We start from the raw sequence: 16,594 nt of genomic DNA on the forward strand, positions 1-16,594 counted from the left end.
TATGCCAGTATTGATATCAGCCGCAGATAAACTTGTTATTGTGAACCGAAGCAGCAAAACGAAGGCGTATAATGATAACAGATGACAGCGGTTCTAAAATTTCGTGAACCTGACCTATCGCGTGCGGAACACTAAAGTCACTTTCACCACAGTACGTTTATGTCATGTGAAAAAGTGCACTAACATTTGCACGGGAGACTCGAATTTTGAGCAATCCTTCTGAATGGGCGCGGCCGTAAATCACCCGTAAAAAAACGCCAACGCCACCGCGAAAAGAAAACAATAATAACAAATGACAGCGTGTATAAAATTTTCTGGCCTTGATCCACCGAGTACGCAACGCTTAAGTCACTTTTGCCGCAGTACACTAGTGTCAAGCAAAAAAAAAAGCGCAATAAGATTGGCGAGAACCTACTAGTTGTCACTGGACACAGCAAACTTTGTCACTTAATTAGATACACTTGCACGCGCCGTATAATTCTGTGAATTAGACCACAGAATAAACCCTACCAATTTGTGAGAGAAACCCGTCGTCAAGAGAGGTGGGCTGTTTGGGCTACAGCGATGTCTGATGCGCACGGTTCACAGCACAAGTCTCTTTGGTGTGGTCCACAAAATAAAGCTGCACTTTATTTTGTGGTCTAGTCCACAGAACAAAGCTGCAGTTTACCCTGTGGTCCGGTCCAAAGTTTCCTAAAATTAACTAGAGGGGACTCTGGCGCTGCGATCGTTCAGCTACCATAATTTGCCTAGTCGTGCTTGCGGCTTCAAACGTACTTGTGGCTTTGTTTATTGCTGTGTTTTGGCGTTCATTTCGGATAAAAGAATAGACCGTTGTGAACTTCGTGACCAGGTTTGATTTGGTGAGCCTAAAAAAAAGTTAAAGTGGTGAAGTCGAACTGCAGACTTTTGCTGAACTTTGTTTTGCGACAAAGCGAATGCAGGCGACGCGCAGCCAAACGGAGCCGAAAGAACGAAGTTTAGACAAATTTGTGTACTACCCACATTCTTTTTCCTTCCTCCATGACTACCCATCATTCCCATGCTGGCTGAAGCGTCATGCGTTGCAGCTCCCATAGACACTAGCGCCAGAGTTCCCTCTAGTAAGTATTGTAGGAAACTCTATGGTCTGGTCCACAGAATTGGGACTCTATTCTGTGGTCTGGTGCGCAGAAACCGTCGTCAAGAGACATGCGTTTCGCCGGAGTCTGGGCTCTCTCGCGAACAATAGATGACGTCACTGCTACGTCACTCACGTGTGACGTCACTTGAAGACTTTCTTTCCCTAAGTTAGTTTTGACTTTTCCCCGTGTCGCCACGGAGTGCCTAGTATGTCACGTGCTTGATGAATTTCGTCCCTAGTGTCCTAGTGTCATCTTCACCTCCGCCGGCGCTGTCTCCGCGCACGTGTCACGAAGTGACGAAGTGTCGTCGGTGTCGTAGCCGCAAATGAAAAAATGCGACGTTTGTGGCGTTGGCCTGTCTTCACTGGAAAAATATGTGGAGCACCACATCGCAGCGCACAAATTCGCCGCCGACTACGTGCAGCAGGCGTTCCACAAAGATAAAGGTGAGTACCCATCCTGTTTTCAGTTTATAGTTGTTGGAAAAGACAGTGTCAGTGCATTTTTATCATCTTTTGTGGTGAGGCTGTACAGCACATGACCGCTTCCACGTGCATTCACTGTGCCAGCTAGTTATAATTCGCATGTGCTTGTCGCGTAGAAAAAAAAAAGAAAAGAAGTATGCACAGAGGCACTAATTTTCACAATTTTGCTCGATCACACTGAAAGTACTGCCGCTTGCGTCGCTTTTTTGTTTTCCCTCTAAAAACAAAGCAGAGCAAATATGTCCGGTGGATACATGATGTGTTGAAACAGGTGAGCGCACAAGACAGGGACAGTGAAAACGACATATAGAGCGCTACTTCAAACTAACATTAAATACACTACACTCATCACGTGGTAACATCGAGTGCTTCAGAACAAGACTATCAAAAAAAAAAAATTTAATTTTTTTCTTCCTTACGCTTTTTTTTTTCTCGCTAAAGATTACAGGCGGTAACGTGCCCATGGAAACAGGGCGACAAAGCGAAAAAACCCTTGATACCATACAGAAGTTTTTGACCGAGCTCATGATCGAATGCGTTATCAACGGCAAAAACGGCTGTGTGATAAATGCGACATGAGATGAACATGGGTTTTAACAAAAAGCGGGTCATCCAAATGAAGAAACAATGATGCAGCTGAACAAAGGAGGCTGTAAAAAGGTATTAAAAATGGCCTTGAAAAGGTTAACACTTAAAAAGTGAGAACAACAATAAAAGTTTTGCAAAAACGCAGACTCTTTCTTCGAGAGTGACACAGAGGGCATGCTGACACAGCTGGGTCCGAGCTGTTCTGCACATGATGCATCATATATTTCTCGAGCTATGACAGCCTGGTCAAGAAAGGGGGTACAACCGCAAGCTGCACAGTGTAAGGCCATGTTGCCGTCAGACTTTTAAATTGTTGGCGTGTTCACGCAAGCGATCGTTAATACATTGGCCAGTTTGGCCGATGTAAACACATCCACAAGAGAGCGGAATCTTATACACGATGCCGCATTTGCAAGACAAAAACCGCGTGGTGTGCTTCTTTCAGCATGTCAGGCCTTTCACTGTTCACGTTTACACGCTTGCACAGGCCTCCAAAGTTTGTTGGGGGCGGTAAACACTACACTGACTCCTGCGCACCCTGCAGCCTTCTTAATCCTATGTGACACTTGGTGCACGTATGGGATAACAGCAGTTTTTGTCCCATCTCTGTTTTTTGGAGGCACATCACTGGTTTTCTTGAGTCTGTGCAACAAGGTCTCCGCAAGGTCACACAAAACTCTGGAAAACGTGTGCTCTCGAAGAAAGATTTTGTGTTTTTGCAAAACCTGTTGACTTTTATTGTTCTTACTTTTTAAGTTTTAACCTTTTAAAGGCCTTTTTTAATACCTTTTGATGACCTCCGCTGTTAAGCCGTATACTTTGTTTCTTCATTTGTATGACCCATTTTTGTTAAAACCCATGTTCATCTCATGTCACATTTATCACTCAGTCGTTTTTGCCGTTGATAGCACATTCGTAAGCTCGGTCAAAAACTTATGCTTCAGAAGTTTTTCAGAAAGAATATCAGTGCACTGAATGAGATGAAGGTTAGCTGAAGGACTTAATTTATTTTGTGAAGCAGAGAGAGTGAGGGAGCAAAATAAAACATTTGACATTAATCTGTGTCTAAGGCCTTTGAACTATTTTTGTTGGTTTAATGTCTCTCTCTGATACTATGTTGTATTTGTATTACAGAATTCAGTGAATGGAAAGCTCAGGAAGAGGCGAATGAGAACTGTTGGTTTATTCTTCACACGGCTCCTAAAAAGCTGGCCAGTGGGGAAACGAGGAGCCACTACTACTCTAATAGATCAGGAGTGGCTAGGCCAAAGGAAGGTCATGGTAATCGTCGAGAGAAAAGTCAGGGTACCTGCAAGTCCGCTAAGATATGTCTTTCATTTATTACTGTGACGAAGAAGGAGAACACTCAGAGCCCGGCACCTGAAGATATCACCATAAATGTAAGGTACCAAAGAAAGCATTATGGCCATAAAGCAGAAATTCAGCACTTGAGGATGAGTGACAAAGAAAAGGCCAACGGGGTTAACCAACGTAGCAGAGGACCTGGAGCGTGGTGTGCCCATGAAAACCATATTGAATAATATAAGAACATCTGTTGGGGCATGTAAGCTGAGGCCAGCACATTTGGCAGAACGCATAACTCTGCATAACATCAAACGGCAGTTTCACATTGCTGCTCCTGAACAGTGTCACACCAATGATGCTGTCAGTGTAGATATGTGGGTGAAAGCAATGTAAGACAAAGGTGAAACACTTGTCTGTCTGTATAAGGCACAAGGTGCAGTGGACCCAACTGGTACTTTTGGTGCAACAGATTTTGCCCTTGCTTTGATGACAGAGCCACAAAAAGAGCTGTTAGAAGAATTGGGCACGGGCACTGTGTGTCTTGACTCAACACATGGAACTACAGGGTAACAGTTTGAGCTGACCACTCTTCTAGTGCTAGATGAAGTGGGATAAGGTATACCTATAGCCTATTTCATCTGCAACAGGATGAATGAGGAAAACTTGGCAGCTTTTTTCAGGTCTCTTGAGTGTGCAATCAACGAAAATGTGGCTGCTAAGACATTTATGTCTGATGACGCCTCACAATTTTACAAGGCATGGTCGTCAGTTATGGGTGTCCCTCAGCAGAAACTTCTCTGCACCTGGCATGTGGATAGGAATTGGCAGAAGAAGATACATGAGTGTGTAGAAAAACAACTGAGGCCAGACGTGTACCACAACGTGCGACTCCTTTTAGAGTTCCTTGACCAGCAAGAATTTGAAAAGTATCTTCAATCATTCCTTGACACTGAGGAAGAAAAACTGAGGATTTTCTGAAGTACTTCAAGGACAACTATGCAGTTAGACCTCAAGAGCGGGCCTACTGCTTTAGGACGAGGGCAGGTATCAACACCAACATGCACCTTGAGAGCATGCACAGGACGATTGAAGCACACCATGCTGGAGGGAAAGAAGAATAAGCGTGTTGATAAACTAATTTCTGCACTCATGGACTTGACATATCATTTTTTGATGAAGAGGGCAATCCAGATGATCAAAGGAGCAAAGGGCAAGAAGTTGAGTGCAGTTGAAAGCTACCACAGATCTGGCACTGAAATGGCAGGTTGTGCCAAATTAAACGAAGACGGCACGTGGACTGTGCCATCTCAGTCTACTAAAGGGCACTCTTATACAGTGACAAAAGTCGGGGATGCTGCTTGCTGTCCCTTGAGATGCAATGAATGTGCAGTGTGTGCGCACCTGATACACTTCAAAGTGTGCAAGCACATTCACTGTGTGGTCATTGCTAACACATTGTCAAGCAGTGACAATAACGACTATGAGAGCCCACCTGAAACAGTAACTGAAACGAGTCGGGCATTGCACATAGTGCAAAGCATTGCAAAGCTGGAGGCGGCCACAACAGTGCCGAGCCAAAAGTCATGGATCGATCTCGGCCGCGGCGGTCACATTTCGATGGAGGCGAAATGGTAGAAGCCCGTGTACGTACGATGGCAGTGCACGTTAAAGAACACCAGATGGTCAAAATTTCCGGAGCCCTCGACTACAGCGTGCCTTTACCTACCTCGTGGTTTTGGCACGTAAAACCCCAGAAATTATTATTATTATTGCCAATGATGACCACATGCCTCAACAAATATGAAAAGTACTATGTGTTGATGTTGGCACTGGACCGAGGTTTCCACTAAATATAAAATTTAAGTCACTCATATGTCTCATCTGCTCTATCTGACACAACTGCTGCTGTAATTAATAATTGACTGGAATGCAAAGTGTTCGATTGGTGAATGTGCTGACCTGCCCATTTCTCACTTATGATTTCTCATTTCAGATATTGTATTACTGATTGTAGAGGTGTTAAATGACATTGATTTCCCAAAGCTATGGAGGAACCAAACCAGCATTTTAATAAAGCCTTATTGTCAAAGCTTAACCTGGTTGTGTCTTCCTGTGTTGATAATGCATACTTGTGCATGCTGTTTCTGCACTACATTCATTACAGTAATGCAATGCAGTTTCATTTCAAGCCACGAGGACAGAGTCAGAATCGATTTAGATCTGTTTCTTTCTTTATGAATGCTTAGATTATTATTATTGTTATTATTATTATTATTATTATTATTATTATTATTATTATTATTATTATTATTATTATTATTGCAGCGGTATTTGCACACGTTTTCTGGCTACGGCGCGAATCCTTTATTACAGAGGAGAGCTCGATCAACATCGACATCGTCTGCAATGGCGGATTGTTTATTTGCAATTTGCAGCGTTTGCGCGATGTAAATTGTTCTTTCGCTAGTTTCTTGTACGCGGTAATGTTAACATTAACGCTCGCTATCGAGTTTAGGGTGTGTCTTCTCACACGTGAAGGTGTGGTGCCTTTTTCACCCGTGGATATTCGTACTCGACTCCGCTCGCCCACCATAGCAGGTGAGGTCATTGGTAAGATACACGTTCCGATGCAACTTCCAATTCAACATTGTGCTTTGTATGAGTGTCATGCTCTGCGCTTTCGATAGGTATCGAGCTCTTTGATCGTTAACTTGCGCTAGATGTGGTATCGAGCCAGTCGAGCTCTGAAAAATCATTTCCGATGATCGGGACACGATCGTGAACGTGCATGAACGCGCGGGTACCACACAAAATATAAGCTAAAGCTGTGCAGCAAATTCAGATGTACTAGGTATTGCCACGAACAAATATTGCTTTGCTAATGGGCGTCGATGACTGCACAGCCCCCCCCCCCCCTTTTTTTTTGTACGTACATGTAAACCGTGATTTCAATTTGACAGCTTTGCTTTGAAGGCGCTTTTAGTGCTATAATGGAAGCGATAGCTTGCTTTTGATGACCTCTGCGCTGTCAGTGCATCAGGACATTGCATTATTGATAAGACAGAATTGTTCACGTCCAACACCCCTCGCAACGTAGAGCTTTTGAAAATTCTTGCGCTACACTTGCTCGTTTTCACGAAAGGGGGTGTTTTTGGAAGAGTTCAAGCACCCTTGACCTAAAGACGCTGACTTCTTATCAGTGCTAGAGTTACTGACTACGCTACCTAAAGGTAGCATATGCAGTAACTAATCAGTGCCTACCAGCAGCGCACCAATTGAGGGTGTGTTCTGTATAACTTCGTGCAAAAAAAGAAAAAAAAGTCAGAACTAAACGCACAGTAGAACTTGCTACAACTGAGCTGCAAGTCGGGTTGAACTTTCGATTCAAATGCGAGCTTTCATTCGACTACATTAAACCCTTTCAGACGCGATCTATGAAGAACTGCCTGTAATTCGTCAGAGTTGCACATTATCTCAAGGGACTCGACGTTGCAACAAACATATTGTCATGTATGTGCTTTATAGTAACTAATCTTGATTAAACTTCAATTGCATTGAACCTGAAGTCATTCATGTTCTGCTTTTTGCAAAAATAGAATGAAATCTCAGGCTAGAAATATAGTACTAATTTTTCTTTTTTTGGTTATGATCATTTCGAGCAAAGATAAATTATACTTTTTAGGTGACTTGGAAAAAGCGGAACATCAAACATGGTAGTGCCTTCTGCTAATTGACTATATTTAACAGTACACTGCAAAATGAAGTTGAAAACAGATCTATTACACAGGAGGTTCAATTTATCCACTCTTAAATGTATCTTGTTCTTTCTTAGCCACTAGTCAACACGACTAGCAAAAACATGTGATGTAGACAGTTGTATACAAAGCGTCTCAAACAGTTATAGAAAGAATGGTGTGCTAAAAGCTGCAGCAAGACAGAGTACGACTTTGCGAAACTGCAGTCGTAAGTGCCGCCGCTTTAGGTTTACAGGTTGATCCATCCACGGCTTGGATGTAGACCATACTTAGAAACTAACTCGGATGATACCGTTGTCACATGGTGCACTGCTGATCGCAGTTAAGCCCAATCAGGGTCAAATTTCTCAACAGTGATTGACTCGTTTCTGCAACTTGCATACAGTAAATAATCACAGTAGAGAAATTCTACCCAGTCAGGTCCCATCGTGATCAAAATTGACAGTATGACACCCATAATACATATTTGTCTGGGAGGCCAACTTTTGGATATACAGGTCTTACTAGAAAAGAAAAACTAGATACATTGTTCGATAGCAGCCTATTAACATGTTGGCTCACGCACTTTTTCAAGCACATTCAAGACTTGGCATGAAACTCTTGCTAAACTCTTCTCATTCAGTTTGTACCAATCAGCTTATTTGCCATGTTATATACAAACAGATGCGGTAACCTATAGTGCACACTATGGGCTCACTTTCTTGAGCTAAATTTTCGTGACGTACAGCCTGACACTTAGAAACACCATGTGGCTCTCTTGTTTGCAGTTCATCCGCCTTGGTGCAGTTGGCCTGCCTTGCAAACTCATAAACGGCATTGTGTGTTGCTGCCATGTCTTCCGTTACTTTCTCTCAGTAGCATGAACGAACTATCCGCACCCGTTTTGTCTGCACTACAACGGAGATGCCTCAACTTCAGCCTATGTTAACCCCCACTGCCTTTCAAGGAACTATGTCAACAATGCCAGCACTATGTGCTGCTGGGCCTCATAACATAAGCTTGCTCAGTGGCACAAACTGTCCATATACTTTTGCCCCACAATGCAACTGTGCCATTCTCAGTGGTCCGTATTGGGAAGCACTCCAGATCTACAAACACTATGATGTGCTGTTGGCTGCTAGAAAATGACTCGTTTATAACAGCGGAGTTTTGCACAACATAGAAAGGGTTATGAATGTAAAAATGGCCATCCACTCCCATTTGTCCATCCACTCCCATTTGTTGCACAAAGCTACGATAAAATTCATATGGATTTCTCATAAAGAACAGCATTTTAGTTGGCGAAAAATTTGACATGGTCCACAGTTTGAACTCGAGAACGACTTTTTTTCGGGGTGGTCGCTCTACCATTTAAGCTAACCAGTATGCTAGTAATCAAAGTGCGAGGGCAAATTCAGTTTGAAGCGCATGAACACTGAATATGACAAATGAGTTCTGTGGAAAGCACAGTAGGTATAAGTAGCTTATAACCAGCTGCAAGTAATGTTTTTTCTTTCAAGTTTGATTTTCATAAATAGATATTAACGCAGAATCTTCTGCTAAAAGCTGCTGCACGTTTCCACAGGACCCATTTGCCACATTCTGTGTGCTTTGACTTTTCAACTAATTGGCCCTTACACTGCCCATTGCTAGCCTACTGGCTATCTCAGTTGTAGAGAAACAGCCCTGGAAAGGTGTTGGTTCCAGGCTTGAGCCCAGGAACAGTACGAATTTTTTGTCTTCCTTTCTGAGAAATCAGTATGGATTTCCTGGTAGCCTTGTACAAAACAGGTGGATGGCCATTTTTCAATTCAAAATAACTTGTTCTCTACACAGATGATGTATGCGAACACAACTGTGATGCCTTGAATCATGTCTGGACGAGCTGGGCTTGGAGCATGTAGCCAAATGTGATGGTAGGAGCTCCAAGTGAATGTTCTCAAATGTTCATTGTTCCAGTGCTCCCAGAACGAGGAAAAAGCTGGGACACAGCACTGTGTGCCTTGGCTTCTTTCCTCGCACTGTGACATAATGAAGTAGTACCAACTAGCCCAGTTCATTGCGCTCTAAAATGTGTTTAGCTACTTGTGATGCCGTTCAGACCAATCTGCTTGGCACATTCACAGGTAGCAATAGAACAGAGGGCTGCCGAGATAGCAAAGCCATAAATGCAAGGCCTGCGCGTGCACATCTGAGCTTGCAGAGATAGTGTCCTGCATAGGTCACTTGCTTGATGAATGTGCAATAAATGCAATTTTTTGGGCAATAAAGGTGTGATGACATATGCAATTTCTACATTTATTTGCTGCAATACAGAAACGTTCTCGATTTGTTCGAGTAGTGATTAGCATTTATGAAAGATAATTAATGCAAGGTCATGCTATATGTATTACTTTCAATTGAAAGACCCTGTGGCACAATCTTAATAATACAAAAGTCATATACAGCCAGCAGAGTCAACATGCGCCGTACAACTCCTCTCAAGTTTCAAGGAGGCTATCTGGGTAACAGTTGGGAGCATTCGCAACCAGCCGGACAACACATGGGTGGCCCTGAAAAGGGCCGTTTCATGGCAGGCAGCATTTGCCAAGTTTCAGTAAGGTTGAAAGTCGGGTGAATTGGTGACAGAGCATCTGAACATGTAAAGCAGCGCACAGAAAAAAGACACAAGAGGATTAATATGATTCAACAGGACAACTGTTGCACTTGCCACTAGTTTATTCTTTTAAAAAATATGTATATAGTACATACCCACAAGTGCACCACATGCAACAATGACTTTTGCTCATAACGGTGCTTAAAAAAAATTTGAATGTTGTGCACTTGTGCATATGTGTATTACCCCCTCCTTTTTTTCCCTTCAAAATAAGCTAATTGCAAGTGCAGTGGTTGGCCTGTTCAATTGTATTCCTCCTTTCATGTCTTGTTTTTGTGTGCTGCTTTACACATTAAGATGATCTAAAGCAGTCTTGGTTCATGTTGGGAAGGTAGGCGAAGGAATTTGCTGCACTCGCAGGACTTCGTGGCCTTTTGTGTTGCAGTGGCTGCACTTCAGCAGCCTGTAGCAGATACCCAGCTCGCTGTGTCCATGTGACTTCACTCCAGGTCCGAAGTCACGGGCAAGAGAACTGACGATTTTGGCCAGCTGATCGATCCCTTGGCCTCTGTGCACATGGTACCCATCAATTGCTAAGAGCGCACGTCGTGGCTCTTTCGAGGAATTGAGAAACCGATGCTGTAGGAACAAAAAAAATTAGTGCAATTAGGAAAAATGTGATGCATTGAGACAAGAAAGAACTTGCAGATCAACTGAAGTCACTAAACAAAAAGAAAGGGAAGTGAACAACATGGGACCACAGCCTACAGTTTCATAAGATAATGGAAAAATTTGGCAACATAACGTGTTGCTAGTATGCTGCAATGTGAAAATTTTTCACTGCTAGATGGGGCTCAGCCGGAACTTTTGAAATCAATAAACGCTCCTTTGAATGTTTGCATTGCCCCTGTATATGTGGCTTGCACCAATATCACAGCTTGAAATTACATAGCCATCCACCCCGTGTGTCGGAACGGAACTAAAACCAAAAACAAAAACGAAAAGATATTTTTGGCCGGAACGAAAATAACAAACGTTATCTATTATTTCGTTCCAGAGTGAAACCGAAATATTTATCAGTTTTCAGTTCCCGGGAAAACTTGGTGACCTGGAACAACCGAGGTCATGCAACGTGAGCAATAATACATATGTCAGGGTATAGTGTTAGCGCTTATCTCATGCAAGAATTCCAAAGTAAAGATGTTCAAATTTTATGAAAAATGAAAAGAGTGGCAACCAGAGCTGTTTATATTAATGCAAGTGGACTTTCGTGTGCCAGTCACACTAGTGTGGAGAGGGCATTCTCGGTGCTGAAGTTTGTTTTATCAGAACAGCGGTCTTGCACCCTCGATGACGGGCTGCTTCTGAGAAAATGCTCACTCCCTTGACACAAAACATAGAACCTGCTCAGAAAATTCGTAATTCACTTTTGAGAAATTTAAATACAGTAACTTGGAAGGGTGCTAGTTTTGGGGTTTTGTGTGGCTGGCCCAGAAGCCCCTCAGGGACGAGACCAAGACAGACCAGCAACCATCTTTACTCTGCCGAGCCTCGGCCGCAACTGCCCGCTGCCAGTGGCTGCTGAGTGCGAGCTGCGAGCGCACCATCGCTCATCATTCCCTTCTTCTACGGCCAGCACGCTCGCAGCCACCGCTTCTATACTGCCCCCTCCCCTCCGGTGAAACTGGGGAGGAGGGCGCAGTAGCCGCTATCCTTGGCCACAGCGGACAGCACGTGGCGTGCACGACCACACGTCGGCACGGTTCGTCCACCACGTAACCAAGGTCCCGGTGTTGTCCGTGGCAACTGGGGGCTCCGGGGCACCGCATCCATTTTCGGGTTAGCAGTCGTCGTGGCAGCCGCCTTGCTGCCACCGTTTGTGGTTGCCTGCTCTTTCCTGTTGCTGACCTCTGGTTCTTCCTTCCTATAAGTGTATAGAAGCGTATAGACAAGTATAAAAGCGGCGGCTGCAAGCGCGTCGTCCGTAGAAGAAGAAAACGAACGATGGCACGCTCGCAGCTCGCAGTTGTGGCCGAGACTCGGCGGAGTAAAGATGGTTGCTGGTTTGTCTTGGTCTCCTCCCTGACGGGTTTCTGGGCCAGCCACAGCCACGACACCCCACATAGCTCGCGCTAGTCTGTAGCAATTCGTCGTACAGTTACTTGCGCTCCTCTGAAGAATGCGGGAAGAACGTGTTTTACCCGTCCCACGTTCTTAAGAGGAGCGCAAGTTTACCACAAATCCTATGTTTTTATCGTTACTTTACCTTCAAATTTTCGCATAAAAATAAGAACCGTTACAAAACATTATTTTTTTAGTTCCGGAACAGAAACGGAACTTTTTTCAGTGGAACGAAACTAAAACCGAAACGAAAAACATTTCGTTCCGACACCCTGCATCCACCATTGCGATGAATCACTACTGAAAGCTGACCAACCACCACTGAAGCTATAGTGACAGTACTAGAATATGTACCGTACTTACTCGAACCTAGGCCGCTCTCGATTGTAGGCCGACACTCGAAATTCGCAAGGCCAGAAAAAAAAAACTTAATCATGGTACTCGAATCTAAGCCAACCCCCCACTTTCGCGCATTGTTTTTTATAAAAAAAACATCAGCTTAGATTCGAGTAAATACGGCACATGCATTTCAGATTCAATTAATGGTTGCCTGCACATTTGTATAATGCCCCAACTGCTTTGACACTAACGCAAGGAAGCAGCAGCCAACGAAAATAAATATGAATATTTCAGCCTGCCATACATGGAGAACACGTGCAAGCATCCAATGTTCATATGTGAAAGACAACAGTGTTAGAGGAGAGAGCCTGGTGCGGATAATAGAAGAATTTTGACACAGCAAGCCTGTGATGTACACTTCACTACATAGTCAAAAGTCTGATAAAAACTTGTCAGATGGGGAAGGTACCAGATTAACATATTAGAACGCGCCTCAAATTTTTTAAAAGTACATAAAATTGATGCTTCGGGACCACTATGGCCCCATTGCTCACACTAAAAAAAGCATCAGTGGGGCGCCTATGTATAGCCTATGTGCCACAGCGTGCAGGTAGGGCAAATTACCAAATGTACAGCTAGTTCCACATTTTTCCGATTTCATAAAGATTCCATGAGCAAACATGAAGATTACTACTTTGTAGCAGATAGAGTGTATTCAGATAACATCGGTGCATGTCTGTGGACCCCTTTAATTTTGCTGAAAAAAAAAAAATATTTTGCTGTATGAGTCCCTAGGGCCACGAAACCAATGTTAGTTTTGCGGAAAAAAAAATTTGCCTAGGTCAAAAAAATTTGGACGGAAGTCTTCACTCAGCAGAACTGCTTTTCGCGAATTTCCCGAAAATACGATTTTGACGAGATCCTACAAAGAAATTATTGCAGCTGCGAGTCAATTTTTCTTGGCTTACTGTGAGTAACGTGCATTTATAAAATGTTATGTTGCAGTTCTGTTGCCCATAACTTATGCAAAAGAAATTGCAAATACGGCACCCATTGCTCAATAATGCTCTAATTTCAGATTTTTTCACTCCGCGTCTATAATACTCGAAATTTCCCAAATTTTCCAGAGATTTGCCACGCATTAGGTTAACCATTGTGCTAAGTATGATTGCCGAGGATGATGTCAGACGCAAACCATAAATGCATATGGTAAGAAACGTCTCTAAAAATAAAATACTTCGAAATTCAGTTTAAAAAAAAGGCCATCTTCAATTTTCTTTAAACTCCCCAGAATTAAAGCCAAGCACGTGCTCTAACTTAATCTCTAAAAACATGTTGCATTATTTTTGTTAGATAGGAGTTACAAAGCCACCAAAGTGTCCAAATTGACGTCAAGTTCACACACAACCACTTAAAGGGGTGGTGCCATCAAATTTGTGGCTTGTGCATTCTTTGTTGCAAACATTTCTTATTGATCTAGGAAGCATGAGACACACTCCCAAATTCATGTATTCTCTCGAAACTATTTCACATCGCCTTATTTGTATGAACGACTTTCGGTTTCGGTTTCTGGGCGACAAGTTGGACACCGACATCACCGTGTAGGAAGCTAGAACAAGTGCACCCACAAAGTTGTGACACATGCAGTGCTGCATTGTCTGCTCTCGCACACAGATGCAAGCAACCGTCCGGACGCCTTCAAAACTTGCTAAAATCCTCCATCATCCGCAGATGGTCGGCGAGCTTTCAACAATGACTGGTAAAACCCGTTTTGTCTACGTAACCCAACAGCAGCACCACATTAGTGAAAAGATGTTGCGTGGAGTTTTGCACAAAACTCTCCACAGAATGGTACTGCACTGTTAAACGGAACGTCTCAAACAAAGGTGAAAACCACCTAACGTTATGGAAATTGCAAGCAGTATTGAATCCATTGCAAGAGACTCTTGTCTGCTGAGACAGTCATTTCATAACAACTGACCTACCTTCATTTTAGAGACTAAAAACATGAATTCACTTCACAAGTGCAACCAGTACTTGCTGGAAGCAATCCACACTAACCAGCTGCTGAACTCACTGAATATTGGCATGACTCTGCTGCTCACTACCCGAGGCCAGCAAATGCTGCAATGACATTGCTGTGCCTATAGTCGGGTACAACTTTAGAAGACAGGAGAGGCCCCGCCCAGATGACCGAAGCGCAGCAGCCAATTGCCTCCGCGACTAAAGAAATAGTCCCGCTAGGCATGTTAGGCATGTTCTCCGTCGGCGGGCGTCACCGGCCGTCCGGCTCATGACGTCACCTGAAGTGCGCGCCTATTGGTGGAGGCTCGTATGCATCCGCCTTTGAGGGGAAAATGCCGCTGCCTTCTAAAGTTGTACCCGACTATAGCTAATGAAAGCTGTGATGTTGAGAGGGTTCTTTCAGCTGAGGTACAGAGTCGTCCACTTCCACCTTGAACACCGCACCGTGCGGCCAGCACTCCGCGGAGCGCCTCTCTTGGTTGCTTGGGTAACTAGCGCGTATGCGCAGTGACAGCTCTAGGCGGAGCCTTCGCCGCGTCGTCTGCTAAAGCGCGGCAGCTCTGCCGAATTGTACTTGCTTTGCGGTGAAGCTAACTTCGCTCTTGCTATGCGCATGCAAATCCAGCATCCGGCACGGTTCAGAAGAAGCGAAGCGACTGCACCTTGTTCCGTCTAGCTTTTGCTGCTAGTGTTTTCTTTCATTTCTGGATGCGATCTCACAACCAATAAACCTCGGTCCGTGCATGAGTAAACTTTCACAGCCGCGCTTGAACTCCTACAACTAAGCAACTCAGCTCCTTTGAGCCCAGTAGCCAGAATGTTCCCGCTGCTCACGCAAATGTTTTTGATCAGCTTCAAAGCTAGGCGCCGCAAAATTGGCGATAAATGCATGGTAAGGTCTGACATAACAGCTTTAAATGTGCGAAAGTTTGGATTGTTACTCGCCTGAAAACAAAAGGATGTGAGCAATTTGCCAATTTCAGAGAAGTTACATTACATTCAGGTGTTATCAGCACTGCTGCCTTCATGCGCTAGCGAATTTAACTCGCCAATACGCCGCCCTAATTTGCTACTCATTTGCAACCATGCTTATTCGTACCATTCATGCAGAAAATGAAGAAGCATTCTAATAGAGTTTTCAGCTGAACTCATATCACGCGATCAGTTCACCAAAGAAGCGCCGCTGACAAATGATTACTTCTGTAAGCAGGCGCTGAATAATGCTTGACCTCCCTTTTTATCGCTAGGTGACCCAAGCACCGCGTATCGCTTTATATATTTCTTGGCTCAAAACTTTAGCACGAAGCAGAAAGTTTTCCGTGAGCCTTCAATTCACAGCGCAAACTTATATTTTTTTATTGTCGACTTTGTGTCGCCAAACTTTCAGCTGATGAAAACAACCGTGTGAGTAGCGGGAATATTCTAACTGTACGGCACAAAGCATCTGAGTAGCTTAGTTGCGGGAGTGCCAGCCCGGCTTGGCGATCTTACTCATGCACGGGCCAAGGTTTATTACTTTTAAGATCACATGCAGAAAAAGAAAACAGTAGGTAAAAAAGCAGTGCGGAACGAGGCGCAGTCGCTGCGCTTCTCGATTTCCATGAGATTAAGTTACCTTCATCGAAGAGCAAGCGCGATTAGGCGGAGCCGCTGCGCTTGCGTGCCCCAGCTGCCAGCGAGAGACGCTCCGCGGAGCGTTGGCTGCACGGTGCGGTGCTCAAGGTGGAAGTGGATGCCTCTGTACATCCAAAGGTGAGACAGCTCTCGATGAAGACCAACATGCTGCACATGCAAATGGCAATGTACGTTAACAAGGACGCGTAAAAAATCGGTGATCAGCTTTTTGTGAATTAAATGTGTCTTTTCCTAGATGTTATCAAGGCTCTTTACTGTCCTTTTGACTTATCAATTTGTGTAAATGTATTTCATGTAGCATTTCTAAACTAACCCCCCCCCAAAAACATGCAGTTCAATGATGGTTCCACGAAAAATTGTGATTTTTCTCAAATTACCAGCTTGAAAATAGCACCCAATTTTTACCCTCTAATTTGAAAAAATATAAAACACAAAAACAAACCACCGTAGTTATGCAATTTGTGTTAGAATGCTTTGGCTTCCTGTGCAACACAATTGTACAAACCTCACCACCAGACAGCATAGATGAGACTCTGGCTAAGAACATGTGCAAGGTTGTAACCAAGCTGATCATTGCGCATCATAGCAACAATAAGGCCATCGTCATCACCATGACCAAAAAATAATGAGCCACCGATCAAG

At 43.8% G+C, this 16,594-nt stretch overlaps 2 long non-coding RNA genes across 2 annotated transcripts; one reads left to right on the plus strand and one right to left on the minus strand.

Annotated features, from left to right (window-relative positions):
* Window positions 1–5,828: 5,828 nt before the first annotated feature.
* Window positions 5,829–9,525, plus strand: LOC125759172 (uncharacterized). Its single transcript, XR_007416702.1, has 2 exons — window positions 5,829–6,100; window positions 8,025–9,525. It is a non-coding gene; the product is annotated as an uncharacterized LOC125759172 (long non-coding RNA).
* A 597-nt stretch (window positions 9,526–10,122) lies between these two features.
* On the minus strand, window positions 10,123–16,079 carry LOC125759174 (uncharacterized). Its single transcript, XR_007416703.1, has 2 exons — window positions 15,933–16,079; window positions 10,123–10,471 (listed from the first exon to the last, which is right to left on the minus strand). It is a non-coding gene; the product is annotated as an uncharacterized LOC125759174 (long non-coding RNA).
* Window positions 16,080–16,594: the final 515 nt, after the last annotated feature.

Source organism: Rhipicephalus sanguineus, chromosome 1 (genome assembly GCF_013339695.2).
Source record: "Rhipicephalus sanguineus isolate Rsan-2018 chromosome 1, BIME_Rsan_1.4, whole genome shotgun sequence".
In the NCBI taxonomy this organism is placed as follows: Eukaryota; Metazoa; Arthropoda; class Arachnida; order Ixodida; family Ixodidae; genus Rhipicephalus; species Rhipicephalus sanguineus.